Consider the following 24,739-nt stretch of genomic DNA (forward strand, 5'->3'; position numbering starts at 1 on the left):
TACTCCTTAGAGCTAAAATATATCATTTGATCACATAATAAGTGAGATCTATAACTCAAATATTTAAGAGGTAATCTTGATAAATGATAGCACTATCTTGTTAGATTATGGACATCAGTTTATGGAAAGCCTGCATATAGTGGATAGTAGATCATTGACCCCAAGCACTTGGTGTCTTGTTATAATAAACATAGGGTATTGGAGTGCAATTGACTCTCTGTAGTGAAATGCTAAGTCAATTTTAGAATTTGATTCTAAGGGAGTCAGTACTCTTATGGGTCCTTCTGATCCTCGCTCTGAGCTCATATTCCTTGATGACACAATTTATGAGGGTTGAATGAGTTTTTAGTTCACCTTTATGCACAAAAGGCGTTTTAATAATTACACAGGGTTGCATAGGGATAAGTGAGTGGTATCTCTAGACTGAGTTAATTGATTAATTAAGACCTTGTATAGTTAATTAATCAATTAGCAACCTTTTTGGGTTATATTAAGCCACATAAGTCTATGGTGAGCTTAAGTCACTTAAGCATAATAGAAAACCTATAAATACCCCTTTAAGGGTTAAGGTTTCTTTGTCTTGCCATTTTCTCCTTACAGTCTAGAGAGAGAACCCTACCTTTTACCCTTGATATCTCCACCATCTCAGTGTCTAAACACAAGGAAGAGTCATCGAATGGGAGATCATGGTGTTTACGAGATATATTATGACTTTGAAGTTATCTACATCGATTGGAATTGCTTCGAGAAAATTCGAATTAAAGGTATATAACTTTATTCTCTAGATCTATGATTTTTATGGTATCATTATTGGTTTTTGAATACCTAGTTTTCTACTACAATAGATTTAGAGAGCCTATGATAGATTTTCATGCATCCTACGAGATCCAAGGCATGAAAATAAAGTAATTCAGGGTTCCAAACAGTAGAATAATAAAGTGAAAGAAGAAGAAGAAAACAAGAAAAAAAAAACTAAATGAATTTTCATTAGAGGTCTCCCCTTTTATAAAAAGTCATAAAAAGACATACATCATTACAAATGATCTTCTACAAATTATCATAGTGTTACAAATTCTCATATTTTATAACAAAAACTTTATTTTAAAAAGTTACCAAAATAAGATTTCCTCCTAATAAATTTTAAAAACACTCCCATCTTTCTTAAAATATCAAAATTCTCATTGATGAGAATGTCCTATATTTTTTTATGGATGAAATTTCCTATTTTGAAGACTTTTGCAATTAAATTAAAAAAATTTTAAATCATCAAACATCCTAATAAATTTATTCTTACACTAAAAAGTATTTGAAAAATAATTCAAAATATCTTTACAAATATTATAATTTTTTTTTATATAAAAAGGGATGATTGATCAAAAATTGACTTTTCCCACATGCCTTCATGGCAAACCCAATGAACTTTTATCCATTTCTTCAAATGACAACTTTTTTTAAAAAGAAAAAATTCCCACAAATCTATATACATTTTTACTTAATATATCATTTTAGGAAAATCAAGCTTTCATACACCAACAAAAAAAAAAAACGGTTTTTAATCAACTTTCGCATAAGCTTAGAACAGGAAAAGTTATTTTTCCAATATGCACTAGAATAGCACTATTCATGATAAAAGTTCCATAATTGTTCTTCTTTAAAGTTTTGATAGACAACATTAAAAAAGTACCATATTTTTAATTAAAAAAAAATCAAAGAATTAGAATTCTCCATGTCACTTTCTCTTTTAACATCCTTTTTCCTTTTCTTTTTTTTTTAATTTTTTATTATTGAACATTATTTTTTTTCCCCACATCTATTTTGATGTATTTTTTTAGATATATCGAAGCCACTATAGTTTTTCTTCTAAAACCTTTTTAATTTCAATTTTTAATGTTTTATCTTTTCATGATAATATATGATAGATAATTATTGTGAACAAATAAAATATAACCTAAAATACAATAGACCAAAAATTGCAATTTCTTAGTTTTTAGTAATATTTAATTTATAATTTTAAGAATAAAAAGTACATAAATACTCTAGATTAATAAGATAATAATTAGTTTTTACTGAAAAATAAGTAATTTAATTAGAAAAAGTAGTTTTCTTTTATTATTTTTTATGATTAAAAAATTATTACTATTTTTATTGAAAAACAAGTACTTTAATTAGAAAAAATAATATTTTATTTTCCTCCATTTTTTATATAATCTATAGATTATATTTTCTATTGTCAAATTTCCTTCTATTATTATTATTTTAAAATTTAAAAGTCATGCATATTTTTCATAATCTCATAACAATAATTAAAATACATGTTAGATATAGCTTTTAAATTTTTTATGTTCGAAAATTTTTTGTGTTGCATGATATATTTTTATTTAATATAATGGATGATCTTAGTATAAATTTAAAAGTAATTTTATTAATAAAGTTCATCATACACTTTCATGAAATAACATATTCATTGAATATTAAATTTTAGATGATCTTGTGACTAAAATTTAGATGATTCAAGGAAAAATAGGGACATCATATTGAAAAATAAGAACATTTCTCTCTCCTCCAATCACTCTTAATTCTTTCAATTGGATGACCTATTTCCACTTGTATTTTGTTGAATAATGACTTCAAATGTTCAACTACCTCTGTTTTTCCCCTAAGAAAACTCACAAAGAAGTATCTCAAAAAATCATCCACAACCACAAGGACATATCTCTTACTACCTCTACTCTCAATACACATTGGACCCATAAGATCCTTATGTAGAAGGTCTAAAGGCCTAGTGGTCCTTATCTCCTTAACCTTTTTGTGTAAACTCTTAGTTTATTTACCTTTCATGCACTCATCACAAATGTGTTTAGGTTCATCACTTAGTTAAGGATACCTCTAACTTTTTCACTGTTCACTAAGTGCACAGAGTCCCTATAATTTATGTGACCTAACTTTCTATGCTAGAGTTCAGTAGGATCTAGCTTTACCCTACTACACACAATAGGTGTTCTAGAGTTAGGATTTATAGCATAACAGTTATCAACTATCCTATGTCCTGTGATAACTACATTTCACTCTTTATTGACTATCTCACATAAGCCTTGGCAAAAATTCACCCTATATGTAAGCACATTGCGGGTTGTGTATGCTATTCAGCTATGTCCCTTACACTTTCTACTTCTTTAACTTTGTAAATATGCAGACCTTTTTATGGACTTTCTAATGCATGATATTGTTTTGATTGCTTTAATTATTGCTTGATTGTTTGAATGGATCAAATGCATGTTGTATGTTATGTTTGTTAAACTAACTTTGATGTTTTCATGAAAGCGCTCTGGGATGCAACTCAAGTATGCTAATATCCATTTCCTATATGTCTGTTTTGTTATGAATAGCATGTGGTTTGGCCTTACACCAAATCACCTTTACTTTTTCTTGGTATCCCTAATCTATTAATTAATTGTCATGTTTCCTTCAACCTAGTTAGTAGAGACCTTTTAAGGCTTAGAAGGGTGCTACATTTTTTAAGGTACCTTTTCGATAGGTAACCTGATCTCTAGGCCGAGGCTGGGTTTTTCAAAGATACACTTTTCCAAAATTTTAAGGAGTCATTTTTCTTAGGTTTCCAGTTTATTTATTTATTGTCCCTTTAAAAAAATAAATAAAAATAAGTGGTAACTCCAATTTTTATAAAATATAGTTTTTCACAGTAAAAAACGAGTCTTGCCGACAAGTGGGTATGCTCATGAGAAATATGGGACTATAAATTGGCGAATCTGTTGGGGATCTTGAGGATCAAGCTTGAACACTAGTTGAGGAAAATATGGTGTTTAATTGGTCGATTAAAGGGTACCTTCCTTTTTTAGGCAAGGTGATTCAGTTTGCTTGCTTGATTGATTTGGTATCTCAACATGTCTTTATACTTGCTTCTCTTGCATGATTATTTGATTATTTGTTCACATTTAGCATGATTCACTCTCACTTATGTTTAGTTAAGACACTAATGGTTTGATATTTTTACATCTGTTTCACATGACTATTGGTTACATGACAACCTTTCCTCTTACAAGTTGTTGTAGACCCTCCATGTTATCCCCTTAGCACTTGTTTTATTAGATGTTCTTTCAATACTCTACAACAGTTCTCTAGTGGCTCATTACTACTCATACAACTTACTTTTTTGAGTTACTTTGGAGACTTTGGTTGAGGGATTTATCTAGCCTTTTATTGTGACCCTTGAAAACCTCGAGTTAGATTTAGGATTTTCCATTTTTCTCTCTAGGATAGCTCATTTAGGTGCACTTTTGGAATGCTTAAATACACCTTAGGTCACCTAGGCTTATAGTTGTGAAAAGTGCGCCTAGGCTCAAGGCGGCGTTATGCCACCCTCCGGCGCCTCGCTTGAAGGCAGGCGACGCCCCTTCATGAAGGCGCCGCTTAGGCGCGCAAGGCGCTCGCCTCCGGCCAAGCGCGACACAGTCGCCTGACTCGCCTCTAGCCAGGTACACCCTCCAACCCCTCCTTCTTCTCATTCTTCTTGTTTTTCGTCTTCAATCCATCGAGTTGCAAAGGCCAAAACGACGTTGTTTTAGAGCCTATTCATTAAATAAAAAAAAAAAAAGGCTAAAACGATGCCGTTTTGGCCCTGTTTTACTTTCCAACCCTTTTTTCTGGTATTTTTCAACCCGACACCACTCCCAATCGTGCCCTAGCCTCAGCCATGTAGTGGAGAAGTGAAGAAGAAGAGGAAAAATATGGGGAAAATAGGAGAAAAATAGAGGAAAAATAGTCACATACCTTCCGAGACCTTGGTATTTTTCTATTTTTTTCACTTTTCTGCATTTTTTTCCATTCTTATCTCATAACTCTCATTGGCAATTTTTTTTTTAAATATAAGTATTGTATTTTGACATGAAAATTTTAGAAAATAAAAATAAATAAATAAAAAACACTCATATGCATATTTTTTTATTAATGTGATATCCATTTTTTTTCAATTTTTTTCTTAATTTAATTATAATTATTTTATTGTAGCATACATAATTTGTTTGCAAGATGGATAATGAGAGTGAAACTCAAGTGGACTCTGGTACAAGTGGAAGAAGAGATCCCTGATGGAAATATGCTCGTTTGATTAATGAAAAAGATTTGAACACCATCATATGCATTTTTTTGTGATAAAGTAACCAAATGAGGTATATATAAACACAAACAACATCTTGTTGGTGGATATAGAAATGCTAAAAAGTGTAGAAAATGTTCGGAACATGTTAGAGAATAAATGGAAGAGTATATGAGTTCCAAGAAAAATAAAAAAGAGCAAATGAATATGGAGAGCGAAGACGTTAATGAAGATTTGTTTGATTTGGAAGATGAAGATTTTGGTGAGGAGATTAATAGTAGAATGAATGTCACCAACATTTCTAGTGGAGGTAGTAACCGAGGAGGAAGTGGTGGTAGGATGTTTTCTTAAAAAAAACCAAGTCAAAAAGGTCCTATAGATCATTTTTTTCACTCCTAATGCAAATATGGTTGTTCAAAATCGAAGGAGTGGGAAAATGAATCAAACTACCATCAATGACGCCTAAAAAAAGGAAGCAAGAGAAAGAGCTTGTATGCTTATCACAAGGTGGATGTATGAGGCTGCTATTCCATTTAATGCAGTCACATATCCGAGTTTCCAACTAATGATTGAAGCTATTGGCCAATATGGTGTGGGTATGAAGGAACCAACTCTTCATGAGGTAAGAGTTACTAACCTTAAGAAAGAATTGGCTCTCACAAAAGATTTTATGAAAGATCATATGGTGGAATGGGGAAAAAATGGATGTTCAATTATGTCGGATGGATGGATCGATAGGAAAAAGAAAACTTTGGTGAACTTTTTGGTTAATTGTTCAAAGGGAACCATGTTCATGCAATCCATTGATGCTTCTTCAATGATTAAGATGGGAAAAAAGATGTTTGAGTTACTTGACAAATGGGTAGAGCAAGTTGGTGAGGAGAATGTTATTCAACTTATATAGATAATCACTCAAGTTATGTGGTGGCAAGTAATAAATACTATTTCTTGAATTTTTATTTACTTTTAAATTTTTAATTATTTATATTGAGAACTTATGTAAATTTATTATCTACAATGTCACATAGAGAGGTTGTTAGAATTAAAGCACTTGCATTTGTATTGGACACCATGTGATGCACATTGCCTTGACTTGATGTTGGAAGATATTGGAAAGCTACCAAACATCAAGAGGACATTGGAGAGGGTTATATCACTAAATAGGTATATTTATAATTGCTTAGGACTACTCAACATGATGAGGTGGTTTACTGGACAAAGGGAATTGCTTAGGTCTGCTAAGACTCGGTTTGCAACTGCTTTCATCACATTATCACGATTGCATGAACAAAAAAAAAACTTGAGAAAGATGTTTACAAGCTCAAATTGGTCAGATAGTAAATGGGCAAAAGAGTAAAAAGGGAAAACTATAGCTAACATAGTTCTAATGCCTTCATTTTGGAACACTATTGTGTTTTGCTTAAAGGTTCCGTAGCTCGTGTGCTTCATTTGGTTGATGGTGAAAAAAAAAAAAAAACTCCTATGGGATACATCTATGAGGCCATGAATAGAGCTAAGAATACAATTGTGAGAAGTTTTAATGGAAATGAAGAGAAGTACAAAGAAATCTTCAATATCATTTATAAGAGGTGGGAGATTCAACTTCATCGGCCTTTGCATGCAGCAGAGTACTTTTTGAACCCAAAATTCTTCTATGATAAGCCAGAAATAGAGCATGATGCAGAGATTATGAATGATTTGTATAAATGCATCTTAAGGCTAACAAGAGACCCTGCTAAGCAAGAAAAATTTGTGGTCAAAGTGAGTTTGTACACAAATGTCCAAGGACTATTTGGGAATGAATTAGCTATTAGGACAAGAAAGACTAAAGCACTAGGTTAGTTATTTAGTTTTGTTTATTTAAATGATTAGAATGTACTTTTTTCTAAAATAGGTGAATTGTTTCACTAAATTATTAGTATTTATACTACAACTAAATGGTGGGCTGCATATGGAACTTCAGCTCTAAATTTGCAAAGGTTTGTAATGAAAGTCCTCAACTTAACATGTAGTGCATCAGGTTGTGAACGGAATTGGAGCATTTTTGAAAATGTAAGTGACCAAAATAATTACAAGTAATAGTCAATAGAGTTTTAAATGTAACTTAAAAGTTAAAACTTTAAAATATATTTATGAGCTTATGAATTTTTGCAGATTCGTAGCAAGAGGAGAAATAGGTTAGATCATCAATGCTTGAATGATTTGGTATACATTAAGTATAATTGAGCCTTGAAGAAAAGATACAATGAACGTAACACCATTAGCCCAATTTCTTTGAAAGATATAGATGATATCAATGAATGGTTGATAGGAAGAATGGAAGATGAGGATTCTCATGGAGGTGCACAAAATGATTTTGTATCTGATGATGATAATTTGACATGGGGTGATGTTGCTAGAGCTACTAGAGCTGAGGAGGCTAGGTTTGATTCTAAAGCTAGAGCTAGAGCAAGCTCAAGCATAATACCACCAACAAGGGGGATAGCTTCAAGTTCTAGAACTTTGCCTTCTCATTCACTAATAGATGAATATGAATATGGAGACATTGTTGATTCAGTAGATGAAGAAGATGGGGAAGGCTACAAATGTGGTGATTCAAATGATGATGATGATGATTTTGTTGATTTAGAGGAGACGTGATGATTGCTTGTTGTGGACAAATTTGTTATTTAAGTGTTTTTTAATGATGTTTTTGAATTGTGGACAAATTTCATGTTTTAGACCTTTTGGTTTGGAAACTTTGGATTTGGATATGTATTAGGCTATTAGCAATATGGATATGGATTTGTTTTTATGCTTAGAGTTCTTTATTTTTATGTTTTTTTTTATTAAATTGAAGTTTTGGATGATATTTGATGATTTATGTGTTTAGGACAAATAAATGATTGTTAAATCTGATTATATTATATAAAAATATATATGTAAATCAGGGTGCGCCTCACTTCACTAAAGCTCGCGCCTTAGGCTCTAGGACTACTTTGCGCCTTGGTGCACCTTAAGCCTTTTAAAACTATGCCTAGGCACCTTCCAACGTACTCAAACTCACCCTAGGTCATGTAAGCACTTTTCTAGCCATCCTAAGTCATTTAAGCACCATTTTTAGTATAGGTCACTTGGACACTTCTTCAGGTTTGAATCCTTGATTGTTTATTTATTTATTTATTTATTTTATTTTTTAGGTTTTGATAAGTATTGGCTTGTTTTCGACTTTTGATTGCATGAGAAGGTCTTTCGATACTTAGTTATGTGAGTTTAATGTTTCGATTTTCATTTTTATTAATTACATTATATTGACATTTCATTCCTATTGATTGCATACATTTAGTACTCATATTTATATTTTTGTTTATTTAAATTTGCATGAGGTTGATTCATCTATTTTTATTTTGCATGAATTAATATTTTGATCCTCCTATATGTGCATGTGATTTATCTTATTTATTTTCATTTTTAAATTACATGATTTCTAATTTTATTTCTAATTTTATTTTTTATTTTTTATTTTTTATTGCATGATTTATAACCCTTATATTTCTTTATTTTTACATTGGAAACAGGCTGCCAACTATTTAGAAGGAGGATCACTAGAATTTTTGAGAAAGGGAAGTGATAGTTGCATTTTTTTTTAAAATAAAGATATCTTCACCACAAATATAAGGAAGGCAAGACTACAAGGAAGGAGAGGAAGTTGCTGCCCATTGAAAATTATATGGAAGCTTCCATATAGAGAGGAATTTTTAGAGGATGCAATCTCCATGGACAAGCTGACGTATGGGAAGAAAGAGGAGATCTTATTACTCTCTAATTAGGGGCACAAATAACAAGGAGATTCCATATTAAGATCATGCACCAAAAGGAAGGCACACACTGGATCCTTTTAGAAGCATCTTCATAGCACATGGGAGGAGTGATTGATTTTTTTGGTAAGGTAGGAGATCATAAGAGATTTTTCTCCAAGAGAAGAGGCACTAGAAGGGAGAGAGAGGAAAATTAAGCATGTTTGAAAGGGCAGAAAGAAGGACAAAAGAAGAAAGTAGAAAAAAAAAAAGAGAATAAGGAGTTCTGGGGAAGAGAAGAGTTCGAGAGAAGATTCTAGGTTGTGGGAGAGGAGTAGAAGGAAAGTAAAACAAAAGAGGAGCAAAATCAGAGGAACGCCTTGAGGAATGGCTATTACAGATTACTTCTTCATCTTTGTTATTAACCTACTCTTTAGTCATTTCATACTGTCTCTAGATATTCATTTATTGATTTGAGGTGTGGGTAGTGGATGTCTATATGTTCTTTATTGATCTCTGAGATGCTTTCGAATTTGTTGCTACTATATCTAACTATTGTTTCTTAGTTCATGATTGAGAAATAATACAAATCGAGTCTAATTTTGTTGTGTGTTGTTTAAAGAGCATATTTAAAAAACATCTTCCTATTATTTTGTCTTAAAATTCATGGTCTCTCTCGTTTGGCTTGTAAGCTCACTAATACTTTATGAAGTGAAGTTTTATATGTAGGTCTAATGATTTGTTTTTATGCTCTGTTTTTTTTTTTCGTTGTCTTATAGTTTTCCTCTATTCCTGATGTATTTTTTCGATGTGCATAAGTATGTGCATCATCAGTTGATGATGCCGGGAATGACTTTTGGATGGATTTTCGGTTTGACTTGTAAGTTATTGTTGTTCCAGTTAGTGTATTTGGGACTGCATCATTTGAAATAAGGAGATTGTTGAATACTCCCTCTCAGTTCATTTGTCTTATTGCATGATTTTGGTGAAATATGTGATTTCGTATCCAATAAATGGATGGGAATACTTCTAAAGAAGAGAGTGATAGTATTGATTGGAGCATTAATGATAAGATAGAAACTTATAACTTGCCTCTATCGTTTAACTCAAGTTTGATTATTCCCGATGGAGAAGCCTCTATTCCCTTAGGGAAGTGAGAATAATCAATGGTCGAACATGAAGGAACTCAACCATGTATCAGCTGCATTATTCAGAAATATTAGAAAGCCTTTCTCTGTTCTCTTTTTGTGCCTTAACAATATCTACAGAAGCCCAACTGCTGAGGGTGCATACACTGATGTTGTCAAGAAGAGAGGCTTGGATTCCAAGTTCAAGATTGATTATGTTGGCACCATAAATTATTATGAGGCCCTAATATCTCCAAGTGAAGGTTGAAACAAAATTAGTGGCAAAAGATCTTGGAATGGTTTATCTCCGGAATGATTTTATATACAGAGATACAGCTAAAGAGCAGGGTGAGATGATTCAATCAACTTTGGATAGTGAGGAATGTGTCATTGGGAATGGAAATCATGGTTTTTGGTATGGAATGGAAACCACAACCGAAAAACCCTAGTCTTGTTCAAAGCTCTTGAACAACTACCACCTCTGAAATTCCCTCTGTTTTAGTTGAATCTAGCATCAAGACACAACCTATGTTAGGATGAAGTTGTTGTGACCCTACCTTTTGTGGATTGACCTAGTTGTGATATTCTCATGGCTACAATGCTTAATGAAGTAGCAATTATGGATGGGACATTGACTCTAAGGTTACAGGACTTGGAAAAATTGGAGCTATTGTTGAAAGCACAATGTTTCTCAATGCTCCCTAGATTTTTTTTTCATGCCTTCACATGTATTGAAACAGATGAGTGGCAATAATAAGTCCTTGGATAACTGAACTCAATGAGCAATTGTAAAAATCATTTGTTACAGGAAAGCCAAAGCTGATTCAAACAAAATTGGAAACTGCATATGAGGATTTCAACAATATTATTGACACACTAGATGACTGCACCATGTACAAGAGAATATCGTCAAGTTTCCTAAAGATTTGCAAACTGACTCAATGGGGATTGTTGTGGGATTTGAGGTCAAATCATTTAGTGTTAAATGTAAATGTGAAATAGAAAGGAATGGCAAGAAACGTTTAATAACTTGTGACCCTTATGCAAAACGCACTATCATTAATTCCAGTGTCTCATCATGCATGTCTAATTAGAATGTTGTATCATGTAATGCATTACTTAATGAATATGCTTCGGTGGGTGATGGAAAAGAAGTTTTGAAACTATTCTTTCAGGAAATCAAAACTTAAGTTCAACAAGTTCACTTTGTCCACTGTCTTTAAGGTTTTGGCAAACTTGAAAAATTCGAGAAAAGCCTAGGTTGTGCATTCTTTGGTTATCAAGATTAGTTGGGAGCTTGAGAAGCTTTGGGTTTGTTGTCTTCTTGATATATACTCCAATTCTGTTGGAAAAAAACCCATTTCTCTAAATCTCTCAAACCAGAAAATGGATCCATCTAACTCTGATGGTCATGGTTCTTCTCCCACTAAATTAGCAACGTCTGAGGAGGCATCCAACATGCCAGGACTCCTTTTTTGGAGCTTCCATACCTCATGCTATCTAGGATAACTAATTTTAGAAACATAAGAGGACACAAAGACATTGTTTGCCATGATACATTTACACCAATTCAAATGTCCGACAAAAACAATTTGGTAGAAGTGACTTCCTAACATGAACGCCATTGCTTATATGGGGATCTATGTTGTCCGGATGAAGATAATGCTCAACAGGTGGACCTTGAACATTCCCACTATGACCATGGCTTTCATTTGATTGTTAGAAAAAGCAACAATAGTCACCCCAAAGAGGTGGCGCCTATGATCCTACCCTACGACAAAATGGGTCGTATGCACAAACAAGGATTTTTAGTACATTCTTCATGTGCTCAACACCGATGTCAATGGTAAATAGAAGATCATGCTTTTCCTCACTTCCATCAAGGGTATAGGTCACCGTTTTGCCAACATTGCCTACAAATAAGAAATCAATAAAGACTAAACTATTCACCTATGGAGGTTTACAAGATTGTTGAAGGTCAAAGATATTCCAAGAGGTTGAATGAGAGACAGATTACTACTTTACTAAAGGTGACTTATCAATGCCCTCATGAAAGGGGCCTTATGAGTGGAGTAAGGGAAGTTCCATGCATGGTTAGATTGTACTTGTGCATATGTTGTCTAGTGTCCACTCAAACACCAGGGAAATGCATAGTAAGGTTAGGAAATGTATAATGACAGGGTATTTTAAGTCATGGTGGAATTTCAAGTTTGAAAATTCTTCTTTTTTGCGATGGTTGAAAAGTCAAAAAGGTAATTGGAGAACACGTGTCAATTTTGGGTTGATGAAATTTGAAAGATTTTATTGGTCAATCAAGCGAGTTGAATTTTATACCACATTAACCTTTAGTCGGAAATTTCTTAGGATCGTAGAAATAAAAAATTTTCGAAAAAAAGATTAATTAAAAGTCAAATTAAATTACTTATTAATAAATTTAATAAAATTAAATATTTGTGTTAGTATTAAATAATTTATTTTGTGAGGTGTTAAAAAAATGAAAATGAAAATGAAAATGAATTAAGAAAGGAATGGAAATTAAATTGGGGAAATAAAAACAAAAAAAAAATCAAAATAGTAATTTAAAAAATAAGAATTTTGGGGTCTTGGGTAGCTGGCCACTTTAAGTGGCTTAGTTTAAAAGAAAAATAAAAGGAAGAAAGGAGAAAGAAAGAGAAAAGGGAATGAAAGTGGCAGTAAGCTCATGGACTACAAGGGGAAAGAGCGTCATTACTCTTTGTTCGACGATTTTGATGGCTAAACAAGCTTTGTTTCGCGTGAAATTTTAAGGGAGCATTCAACTCAACACGAGGAACATTTGTACAATGTCAGATTTCATTTTTAATGGTCAGATTCCTAAATCTGAGTTAGGGAAGCTTAACCCTAAAACTTTTATTTAATGTCTTTTTCTTTGATATTGTGGATGATGATATGTAATTTCATTGCATTTCATATGCATCATGGTTGTGTTGAGAAAAATAAAAATTGTTGAAAGGTTACATGAAATGGGAAAAAGAAAAAATAATAAAATAATGATGAAAAGTAAAGACCCGTGATAGGTGAATTAAGAAGGGAGTGAGATCTCTAGAGTGAAAGACCTAAAAAATATACCCTAGGAAGACTCCAAATGGGGAGTGTATGTGGGTACAAACACTTATCCTTCAGTGAAAGTCCGAGAACAATAGTGCATTGTATGATTGTGTGTCACATATCCACATGCACCTTATGGCTACTTGTAGGAACCAACCCCAAGAGTTGAAGGGTTTAAGGTGATGAGCCTTTTATGCACCCACATTGTCACAACTAGAATTCCGGGAGAGCCAGAATGTGGCCCATGACTGTAGGTCAAAGGTTTGACCCTAAGAGTTCCTCCTAATCCAAGTTGACAGTAAACCAAAACGCCCTGAAATTATTATTATTTTTAAAACATAAATCACACTAAAACTCTCTCTGACTAACATTCCAATTCATCAATATACAAACAACTACTCCAGAACAACAAGAAAATTCAATAACAATAAGATCTCTAACCCAATATGATACTATGGTGATTCACAACGAGAAAACAATCTTTCCTTATGACATGAAGACTAAATAAACTTCAATCTTAGGCAGCTTCCAGATTACAATCTTGTTTCTTTCTTTGAGAGGTAAAATATTTTAGATGTCATGCATGGCCACCCAGGTATATGTGGCCAACTTCTTTCTAGCCTTCCAAGGTGCACTATTCACCACCATTCCACCCTCAAGCCCCACTTGCTTGACTTTAACTTGCATGGTCACCTTTCATAGCTATTTTATTTTAAGGTGCATGTGGCCTTTTTTCTCGTTTTCCCCTCCATGCATTATGTTAAGACATGTGGCTCATCTTGCATTCTTCATCATTACTTTCAAAAATTGATCCTTAAAAAATCCAATAATTTTGACTCCTTAATTATTTTTCTTCCTTAGAAGTTTTATGTCTCTGAAATTTAGTTTTAATAAATTTTGTTGCCACATTTCATTCTGACATACACTTTCTTGTTTTCTCTAATTTTATATGAATTTCTGGTTCTCCTTATTTTTTTCAATATACATGAATAAAATTGGATAATTCCAAAAATAATGAAATTCACCTAAATTCTCATGATCCCTCCTCTATAGTCATTAGAATAATGGAATTCATAGCATTAATTCATGCATAAAAAATAAACTAGGCTTTCATGGAAACCCAAAATTCATGATATTTTCTTTGATAATGATTCAAGTAAGATGATTGTTTGATATTTGATTGACGTTGATTCATCTTGTGATATATGAGATTGTTTTATATTTGTTGTTGAGCTAACCTAGTTTTCCATTGAAGCACTCAACTTACTTCACAAGTACACTCTCTATCCACTCATTTCAAAATTCTATGAATATGTATGTCATTGAAAACTATATCCATGTTTGATACTATCCTTGGGTGTCTTGATGTTTGTTTGATTTTCTCTAATAAAATGTATGTTGAGTTATATAATATCTAAACTAACCTTGATGTTTTGTGAAAGCACTTAAGTTGCGGATTCAAGTACGTATACCATCCTTTCTTTATGATTGTGTTTTGAATTGACATGCTAGATTTAATAGAATTTTGAGATTACCTTAACTTATCTAGGTATCCATAATCAACTGATTAATTGTCATATTTCCCTCAATTTGGCCAGTAGAGACCTCTTAGGGCCTAAAGAAGTGTTAAATCTTTGAGGTACCTTCCTAATAGGTAACCTGATCCCTAGACCAAGACTTAGGCTTTTTGAAGACATGTTTTTCCAAAACCATGGAGTCACTTTTTTTTAAAGTTTTCTTTATTGTTTTATTTTCTCTTTTTAAAATAAAATAAAATAAATGGTGACTCTGATTTTACTAAAACTAATTTTTCACCATCAAAAGCGAGACTCGTCGATCGAGTGGGGACACACGTGAAAAATACAAGTCCACGGTTGTGTGATTGTTTGTCCCTGTTTTTCTATCCCACTTTAGATCATAAGTTTTTTGGATGCACTCACATCCTTCATTGGGCCGCATTTTTCACGTGCGTCCCCACTCGATCGGCGAGACTCGCTTTTTATTATTTGTGAAAAATTATTTAGTTTTAGAAAAGTCGGAGTCGCCACTTATTTTATTTTTATTTTAAAGGGAAAATAAAACAAGAAAGAAAAACCTTAAAATGTGACTCCATAATTTTTGGAAAAAAAGGCATGTCTTTGAAAAACCCGAGTCTTGGTCCGGGGATCAGGTTACTTATTGGGAAGGTACCTCTAGGAGGTAGCACCCCTTTAAGCCCTATAAAGGTCTCTACTAACAAAGTTAAGGGAAGTGTGGCCATTAATCAGTTAATTATGGATACCTAAGTAGGCTAGGTGATTTCAAATATTGCATGCCTAACAAGAAACCAAACCATAAGAGAGAATCAAAGTGCGTACCTGAACGACTTCTCAAGCGCTATCATAAAACATAAGAGTTAGTGTAGAAATCTATCACACAACATATGTCTTATCCGGGCAAATCTAATATATATTTAAACACCCAAGAATCACATCATGCATGGATGTAGTCACCAACAGCATACGTGTCCATAGAATTCTCGAAAGAAAAGATGAGAAGGAGCGTACCTGGATAGCAAGCCAAAGCGCCTTTATGGGAAGCAAGGTTAGCCCAATGACAAATATAAAACAAATTCAAGCATATCTCCAAGAGGAATCAAAATCAGTTAAATACCAAACAATCATCTTTAAAATCAATATTAGTGAAGAATATCAAGAATGTAGGACCCCCCACCAAAGTCCATATTACTTTTGCACGAATTGATTCAATGAATTCCATTGTTTGGAATCATGAAGTTTGTTCATGCTTGTTGAAAATCAAGAAAATCACGAAAATAGTTAAAAATCAAAGAAGATAGTGCATGCCCGAAGGAAAGTGGCAGCAAATAGCATGTTAAAATTTGGATTTTATACCTAGAAGCTCCTGAGGAATTTTGAAGAAAACCAAAGTTATTTTGATGGAAAAAGATTTTGAAATTCATATTTAAGATGTATAAAATCACAAAATAAAGGAAAAGAAACATTAGGAGTATGACATGTGGCAAGGTGGCAATTATGTGGGTGGAGCCTGGAGGTGTGATTGAAGCTGTGACACTGGCATTGAATCCCAAAAACGCATTCTGCCCTCTTCTGGCATTTTCCGAGGCTGATCGAAATTCGTATACTGGATTACAGGGTTTATGGTCGGAAGAAGAGAAATTCCAAGATCATCAAAGACTTCGCTCCAAGTTCAAGCGGTAAGCTTTTGCCAGATTGTTTTGTTGTAGCGTGTTTGAGATACTTTCAGCAAGCTTCTTTATGCACTCTGAGCTTTCTGAACACAACAGCAGCAAGGAACATCTCCAAGACTTGTCAGATGGCGGATTATTAATTCAGCTGCACACCATGTTCAGGATTACCTGTAAGCAAGGATGCCTATCCATAGGCAATTGGGTGACTCAAGATTTTCACCAATAAATATAGCTGGAAGTGGGGCAGCTTCTGGTCCTGAGAAACATCTCCAAGAGGAGTTCAGATTCTTATAATCGCTTACTCCTCTCACAAGCTGTTAAATAAGTGCCCCCAGTTTCCTGTAAATCTGTAGGTTTCATCCTTCACACTCGGCAGCTCAGGAGTTAATATTTCCAGCTGAAACACTAACTTTCAAGGTGTGCAATCAAACCAACAGAAGTCACTTCTCTCAGCAAAGGGCTTAACTACAGATTCAGAAGTGGGATTGCTTCCGGTGTCAAATAAAGACCTCTTGAGAGCCACAACAGATGAGAAAAGTATGATGATTCGAGTTTAAACCGATTCAGCTTCTGTTGGACGGATTTGAGACAGGTCTTTCTGATAGGTAATGGATTTCGTTTCTTCTGTTGGTTGGTCTTCAAGCAGGCTTATCAGTGCACGACATGCTGATACAAAACCACTAGCTCTAACGAATCCTTCATATTGAGGGAGGTCGCCAAGAGCGAGAGCTGCAAGAAGCCTACCAGATTGTGATCTGGTCTGTGGATCTAACAGATACTGTGATAAAGGTGCTGCCACATACTTGGGGACTTTCACCTCTCGTACTCTCACATTGTTAAATACAGCCTCAAGTAATCTTCCAGCAGGCTCTTCGTTGTTGTTTTTCATCCATAATCGGACCGAATCTGTAAATGAATGATTTCCTTCACTTTGCGAAATTCCTTCACGTTGTCGCTGCTCTGTTCCTGCTGCATCCATGAGTCCTTGTTGGCTGTTTCTATTCCGACTATTCTCTCCAATCTCTATAGCCAATGGTGCAATCCACTGGTCATCAGATATTCCGTTTGAAGCTGGGGATTTTTCTTGTTCAAACCATCAGACTTGAAAAAATGTGCCTTTCAGTAGAACAGCTGCATAGAACAATCGGAAGCCGTGATCGGATTGAAGGGTGGAATCTGAATATTACCCTTATCCTCCGTATTTTGAACCTCAACTTGACATATCTCGATTCTTTATGATTCTTGGGTTGGAAACATTTTCTAGGATCTGACCCGACAAAGAGTTGTCTGATAGGTCCAGTACCATCAATCTCTCCGTCTTTTCCAAGGTAAGAAGCTGACTATCAAGACAATTATATGATAAATTCGGGTATTCCGAACCCAACAGTCTAGAAAATCCTGTGGCATCTCTCTATGTAGCAGATTTCTGGATAAATCAATTCCTATTGTTGAAGATGGATCAAAATTGATGCTTAGTTCATTACTAACAGTAATAGTCGCGAAGCTTTGGTCTATAAACATAGACTTCAAGGTTCCCATTGGATTAATAGATTTCTCTGTTGAAAATTCTGAATTTTCATGGTAATTTCAAGTACCAGGTCATATGCCACTGTTTCGGCTATAGAGCTGCATTTAAGGTTACTTTCATCCAAACTTGTTGAATGATTTACGTAGAGTTGTATTTTTCCCAACAAGTTCGTGCTCTGACTCATGATAAATAGACCACCAAGTCATTTGTCACCTGATTCTTCAATAATAATAGCCATCTGGGTAAGGGCATGACCGAAATGATTCCCCTTGGAGTTTGTCATATCTCCAATTCCATAGCGATTTGAAGTGTCTGCAGATCTTCAAGAAGATGCTGAATGATAGCGGATGTTAGCGTGTCATATCTAAGAAAGAAGCAGCTTCTTGGATTACAGAAAAGAGCAGCCATACCACCATTTTCAGGGAACTCCAAGTTTAGAGGATGTGCTTTTATTAGGCGAACACACGGTTGTAGACCAGCCTGCATGACCACTATAGTAACTTGCTGTTTTAACAATTCATAAGTAACTAATAATACCCTACAACTCTTCAAACATCAAGTAACCAGTAGATTTTTCTAATATTTTCTCAAGAGTGGAATCAGGTTCCTTCTTCATGGGCATCAAAATTTTCAATCTTTTTCCATTTTTTCTTCAGAGAGTCCTCTGCTTCTTTTCTGACTGCAAATTTTAAATCTGGGAGTCTCTTCCCCATGCATCAACAACTACATTCTTAATTTAAAAAAAGGGAAACTTCCTAGAAACAGATTCAATTAGCTTTGATGAAAATATGATATCATCCTTGCTGCCAGAGTGGTTCTTGAAGCTGCTGTAGCTGAATTTTCTCTCCAACTGATCAGGATTACCATTGTGTTGACCTTCTTTAACGCCAAACTCTTAGCGTCTATACTCTACAGAACATGGCGTGTTTCCTCTTTTGTTATTGGACTTGCGTACATTCTGAACCTTGAGGATGTCCCTTCAAGTGTAGTCAGAGTGTTCTATTATTTTGTGAACATGAGACACTAGAAAATAAGAAGCAGGCACCAAGCTTTACAAATTCAGGGACCATTCCAGCGAATCTTTATTGCCATTGACTTGAATAGCCGGCGCCTGAAAACTGTATCCCTAGACTGTATCTTTGGTCTGAACATGGTGTCGATGAGTTCGTCGATCAACTCTAAGCAGCCTCTATCTTTTACTCGTTCACAAGGACTTTGAGCTACTCTAGATCTTCTTCCAGTAAGAGAGAAGTAGGAGAGGGCTCTGAATATATCCTTAGAAACTGGGCATCCTTAAAGTGCAAGCATAGTATCTACTAGAGGAATATGCATGCTTATGTCAATTGCACAACCCTCCTGTACCATGCTGCTGATTTATGAGAAATTCAATCAGTAAACTGCAATCTCTTCAAATATAGGAACCGAATAGGCACCAGACTCAATGAAGGGAAACTTGATTTGAATCAGGATGAATGCAATTGAAACTCAGATCAAAGGAAATTTGAGCGAATCTGAGATAGATGTAATAAGTAAGCAGGAAGGGCAAGCTGCTGGAAGGCCAGAGCATGGCTTCCTTGTGACAAGATTGAGCTTCTAGTTGCCTGGTCCATCAATTAGCGGAGAAGTTTGACATGACCCAGATAATGGCTAGATCACTCCTAGTTTTCAGTCTTCTTATGGTGCAGAGATGACTGAACAGCAGAATTTAGCAATTGAAGCAGCCAGGATATCGTCAGTTGACACAATCATGTGATGGTAAGAGTTGTCAGAGAGTAGAGAAAGTAATTCCGGAGAAGGCAACTGTTTTCGTGCATGAGCATTTGCTGGAGCAATACTGCATAATTGAGGTACGAAATGCTCCTCCAAAAGAGCCATAATAATGGCTTGACCATTATTAACAGCATGTGCAGCAACAAGAAGCTGGACAGAGTTATCACCATTCACGTTGAAGTCATAACCTGGAAGTGATTTGAAACAACTAGGGATCCCAAGCACATATGCAGAAGGTTCTCCACCCTAGGAAGCCATCTCTTTAAGATGGGTTGTTCCTTTTTACATTTAGTTCCTCAATTTGTACTAGTCATCTGGTAATCTGTACGGTGGATGTCTTGACTCTGATGCAAGCTTTTCAAACATTACTGATGAAGTGACGAACTGTTCATTACTAGGTGGTGGCATATGGTGCTATTTTGAAGCGAAATACCTGCTTTGGAGAACCGTGTCTGTCAATTGGACCATTTTCTATGGTATTAATAGGAACCACAAGTGAAACATGAGCCTTGTTAACTGTAAGAGCACTTTATTGATGGCAAAACGAGATTATGGGAATCCAATCATATTGTGGCAAGGAGAATATTAGGATCACTATTTTTCATCTTTCTTAATAATGACTCCAATGGCAGGGGGTCTCCAGCGGCTGATTCGTGTTCCGCCAAATATTCTGTTCAAGTATAAATCCCTTCTAAGCTGCCTATAATTTCAGAGCCTTCACGCCGATGTGTACGTATAACATTCCTGACACCATGAATAAATACCCCAAACTGCTCTCAGGACGAACACCATAAATGGAATCGGATTGACATCCATAACCATGTTTCTGAAATTGGAGTTCATAAAATGAAGTTGTAATCCATTTTTCCAGCATTCTTCTTCTTTGATCCACCTTGAAGATTCCAAGAGTTGGATATTCGTGATCCAAATGAGTGAATCTTCCAGCAACACTTCAATACTAAAAAAAAGAAGAGAAGAGATCAGAATGTTCTGCTCCCTCTCAATTGCAGTGATTTCATTTAGCATTCCGCTAATAGTGAATAGTTGAGAACATTATGCTTGAAGTGCTTGAATTAAGGACACTTCAACACCTCAAATCAAGATAAGTGGCTGCAAAATAGGACATGTTCAGTCTTGTTTGGAAGCTGAGGATTCACATCAGCTTTCACGTAAGACTACTGCACACCTATAGGCAATGGATGCTCGGAATGGAGAAGTATTGGCATAGCCATCAGCATATATGGGAATTGCAAATTCTGCTTCAAATACAAGCAACACTTCCAACTTCCCAGGGAAGACAAGATCGAACAAAGACCACAGCTCAGCCAGCTTGTTCTGAATTGGTGCACCAGTACAGCGAGCAACTCGTTCCAAGCGATGGAGCTTCATATCAAAGACTAGTGTCACTCCTTTTTCAAGAAAAGTCTATTTCAGAAACACGATAAAATGCATACCAAGAATACGACAATTATTTCTCCTTTTAATCCATATGAGACTGAATGCTTGAGAAGTAACTTCGCGAACAGGGCACGCCTGGAACCTCGGTCTTAGGAGGAAACGGTCAAAAGTACTTGAGAAGGATTCGTTTGATAAGCTACAAACTGGCAAGAAACAACTTTCTTCCCTGCACTAGACCATCAAGCTACAGAAAATTCACATTATGTTTCTCATTCATTTCTACATTGAATTGATCAAAGCAGTTTGGTGGGATGTCCTCGGTATTTATGCTAATAAGCATTTTTAGCATGGTTGACACAGCTATGATGATCACCACCTTGCAGGCTGATTTCCGAGGCACAAAGTAGCAGCTGGAATTTTCGATATTGGCACAATTTGATTCTCTTGAAAGCCCACATGATCTGGTAATTCTGAAGCAAAGGATAACATGGGTTCTTGCTCTGAACAAGAGACCACATCTTTTATGACCAGTATGAAATCAGCAAAGATAAGAACTCTACTTGATGTGCAACATAAATCACTACCTTCGAACCCAAGAGACACAGAAAATATTCCTTAAAGAAATTGGTTCCTTTCTCTGTCCATCTTCAAAATCAACATCGGAAATTGGTCTTCTCAATTTTGCAGCCTGTATCAGAGCATTCATTTCATGGGATGGATTGTAATGAAAACCAATCTCAATCCCAACTATGGCAGCGTCCTCACTCAATATCCTCTTCTCCATAATCTAGGACAAAGCAATAAACCTTCAAAGACTCCTTGGGAAGATGGAGTTTGTATCTGAGTCTCAGCCAGCTGGATCAAGTTATCAAAGGAAACAAACTGCTGGGCTAGTCCATGTGACAGTCAATCATCAGGGGTCACATTCACAGCTCGATTAATAATTCTATTGCACATCACAAAATTCTGTAATGCACAAATTATCACCATTCTGTGCAGATTTCAAGAAGTTCCCAGATAAAACTGACAAAAATTCGCAGGCAGAGGACTTTAGTACATTCAAGTTATATGCTGTAACTTGTGGGGTATTTTATCAAACAGCTCCTGAACAAAAGTAAAGCTTCCCACCTCAACATATGCACTGACTGTTATAATTTGACACGCCAAACCTTGCTCACGAATTGAAGAAAAACATCCAGTAGCAAGCAGCCAGGCCATCCAATCTTGCCACATGAAAACTAAATCACTTCCTGCTTGAACGCATATTTCAGAACAACACCATATACAGACGAATTGAAACTTTCATGCAGAGAATACGAAGCTAGACACATTGCTCGTCACTGATTCTCCCGTCCAATCGTCCTCCTCTGTTTTCTTTTCAAATTTGATCTCTGATTCTGTGATCCACAGGTGCAAAACTCCTCTGCCATATTTGCTATCATTCCCAAATTCGTCGGAAGACTTGACACCATTAAGCTCACCTCTCATATCGACTCTTCCACCATCCTCCAATGCAACCCAAATACAAAGGCAAGGATTCGAACACCGTGCGGAGAAAGGGATATTGAACAAGTAAGATAAAACACAGCAAAACTCGGAGGAGGAAGAGAATAGGAGATATTGGTTAGTAGACATAAGTAGCCCCCCACTTCAAATTTTAATCCATGGGCTGATAATAGTGGGAATAGAGCAGAATAGGATTTAAACAAAAAAAACGAACATGATCACATTCAGGCATGGAGTCATGAATTTCGAACGACATCAATGACACATAAGAGAATCAGAATCGAAAACAGGGCAAACAAGTGAATAACCAATCTCAACAAATCAATTTGTGGCCCTTTTCGTCCACACCAATCAACAATATATTAAATATTCAGAGACAAATGCACGGAGAAATCGAATATGGGTAATGATTCTAAGAATGACGAGAAGCATACCTGGGCAGCCTTGGTTACAATTGCTCCCTTCTCCCATTCCTTTGTGCTTTTCCTCCCCAAAAATTCTCAGAATCTCCCAAAAAAAAAATGCTCCTTTTTTCCAATGCGTGTCCTCCTTCAATTCCTTTTTCTTTTCCCCTTCCAAAACTCCAATACGTGCTGCCTCCTTTTCCTTTTTAAAATTTTTCTTTATATATGGCAGCCCCTTCTTGCAGAATATTTTGTTTCCTTATTTTTTTTAGTCTTCTCCTTCAAAAGCAAATCTTCCCAATTTCGAATTCCCCTCCAAAACCTTCCAAGGGGAGTCACTTTCTTTAAACTCCAATGGTAAGTTTCCTTGCAAAAGCATGAAATTTTTGAAAGTAAATAATTGAATGAGTAACTAAATAAGTAAACAAACTAGAGGACAATAATAAAAAAAAATATAATGAATAATCAGGTTAAGAAAAATAATATAAAGAGGAAGAAAACAAATAAAAATAAGAGTGATTAATAATCATAAAACTAAAACTAAGAAATTAAAATAAACAAATTAACAAAAACTGGGCCCCACGAGTCATGCAACCGTGTAAGTCATACAAAAAGTGAGTCTAAAAGTGCCTAATGGGTCAAGTGTGCCTAAGTAGGCCTAGAGCGGTGCCTAAAGGCCAAGTGTATCTAAAAGCTATCCTAAAAATGAATGAAAAGTCTAAGTCTAAAATAGGGCTGCCAGGGGTCACAATAAGGGATCAAATAATCCCTCAACCAAAGTCTCCAAGGTGACTCAGAAAAAGGTAAGTGGTGAGTAGTACTGGGCCACCAAGGAACTACTGTGGAGCACTGAAAACAAACTTAAAGACATGTGTTAAAGGGACAAAATTGAGGGTCTACACTTAGACTTTTTGAAGACATGTTTTTCCAAAACCATGGAGTCACTTTTTTTTAAAGTTTTCTTTATTGTTTTATTTTCTCTTTTTAAAATAAAATAAAATAAATGGTGACTCTAATTTTACTAAAACTAATTTTTCACCATCAAAAGCGAGACTCGTCGATCGAGTGGGGACACACGTGAAAAATACAAGTCCACGGTTGTGTGATTGTTTGTCCCTGTTTTTCTATCCCACTTTAGATCATAAGTTTTTTGGATGCACTCACATCCTTCATTGGGCACTTTAGACTACTCCTTAGTATAGAGAAATGTGAGAGTCTTCATCGTTAGGAAACCCCTTAGTAAGTGAGGTAGTGTATGTGTGGAGGTGATGATCACTTTGCATGGAAACACCCTATCTTTTTAGAGACATGCAAGAGGTTGCATACCACTGGAGGGTATGATCATTAAAAACCTCTTCAGTTGATAATAGTGACAGAACCCAAACCCATACTACAATTTTAAAACTTTTTTTACAGAAAAATATATATATTGAGAAATAAAAGCATAAATGCAGAACCAAACTGAAGCTTAAACCCTAGTAACTTCCCAAAATTCCAATGAAAAATCCAAGTGCCTAAATTTACAACTAGTCCCAAAGAAAAGCAAAAGAAACTCGAACAACAATGCTCTAGAAAAACCATAAAGCTCCATTATAGAAAAGAGTTGGGAGATGAGTGAAGATTGAAAGGAGAGAAATGGCAAAAAGAAAGACTAAAAAAGGAGGGTGAGGGCATAGATGGTAGGTGAGCCTCCTCCATTTTCTAGGTCACCAAACAAAGAACCCAAGAGAGAGAGAGAGAGAGAGTGCTTACCTTAGGTTCCAAGTTTTCAGAGGGTGAGGTAGGAACCATCATTGGCGTTGGTGGAAACCAGAGCAGAAAT

The 24,739-nt window shown here is 35.2% G+C and overlaps 1 long non-coding RNA gene across 1 annotated transcript; it reads right to left on the minus strand.

Moving 5' to 3' along the window:
• Positions 1-18,619: 18,619 nt before the first annotated feature.
• Positions 18,620-23,082, minus strand: LOC117924555. The gene is made up of 2 exons (XR_004652811.1): positions 21,064-23,082; positions 18,620-20,992 (listed from the first exon to the last, which is right to left on the minus strand). It is a non-coding gene; the product is annotated as an uncharacterized LOC117924555 (long non-coding RNA).
• Between the last annotated feature and the right edge of the window lie 1,657 nt (positions 23,083-24,739).

Source organism: Vitis riparia, chromosome 11 (assembly GCF_004353265.1).
Source record: "Vitis riparia cultivar Riparia Gloire de Montpellier isolate 1030 chromosome 11, EGFV_Vit.rip_1.0, whole genome shotgun sequence".
Classification (NCBI taxonomy): Eukaryota; Viridiplantae; Streptophyta; class Magnoliopsida; order Vitales; family Vitaceae; genus Vitis; species Vitis riparia.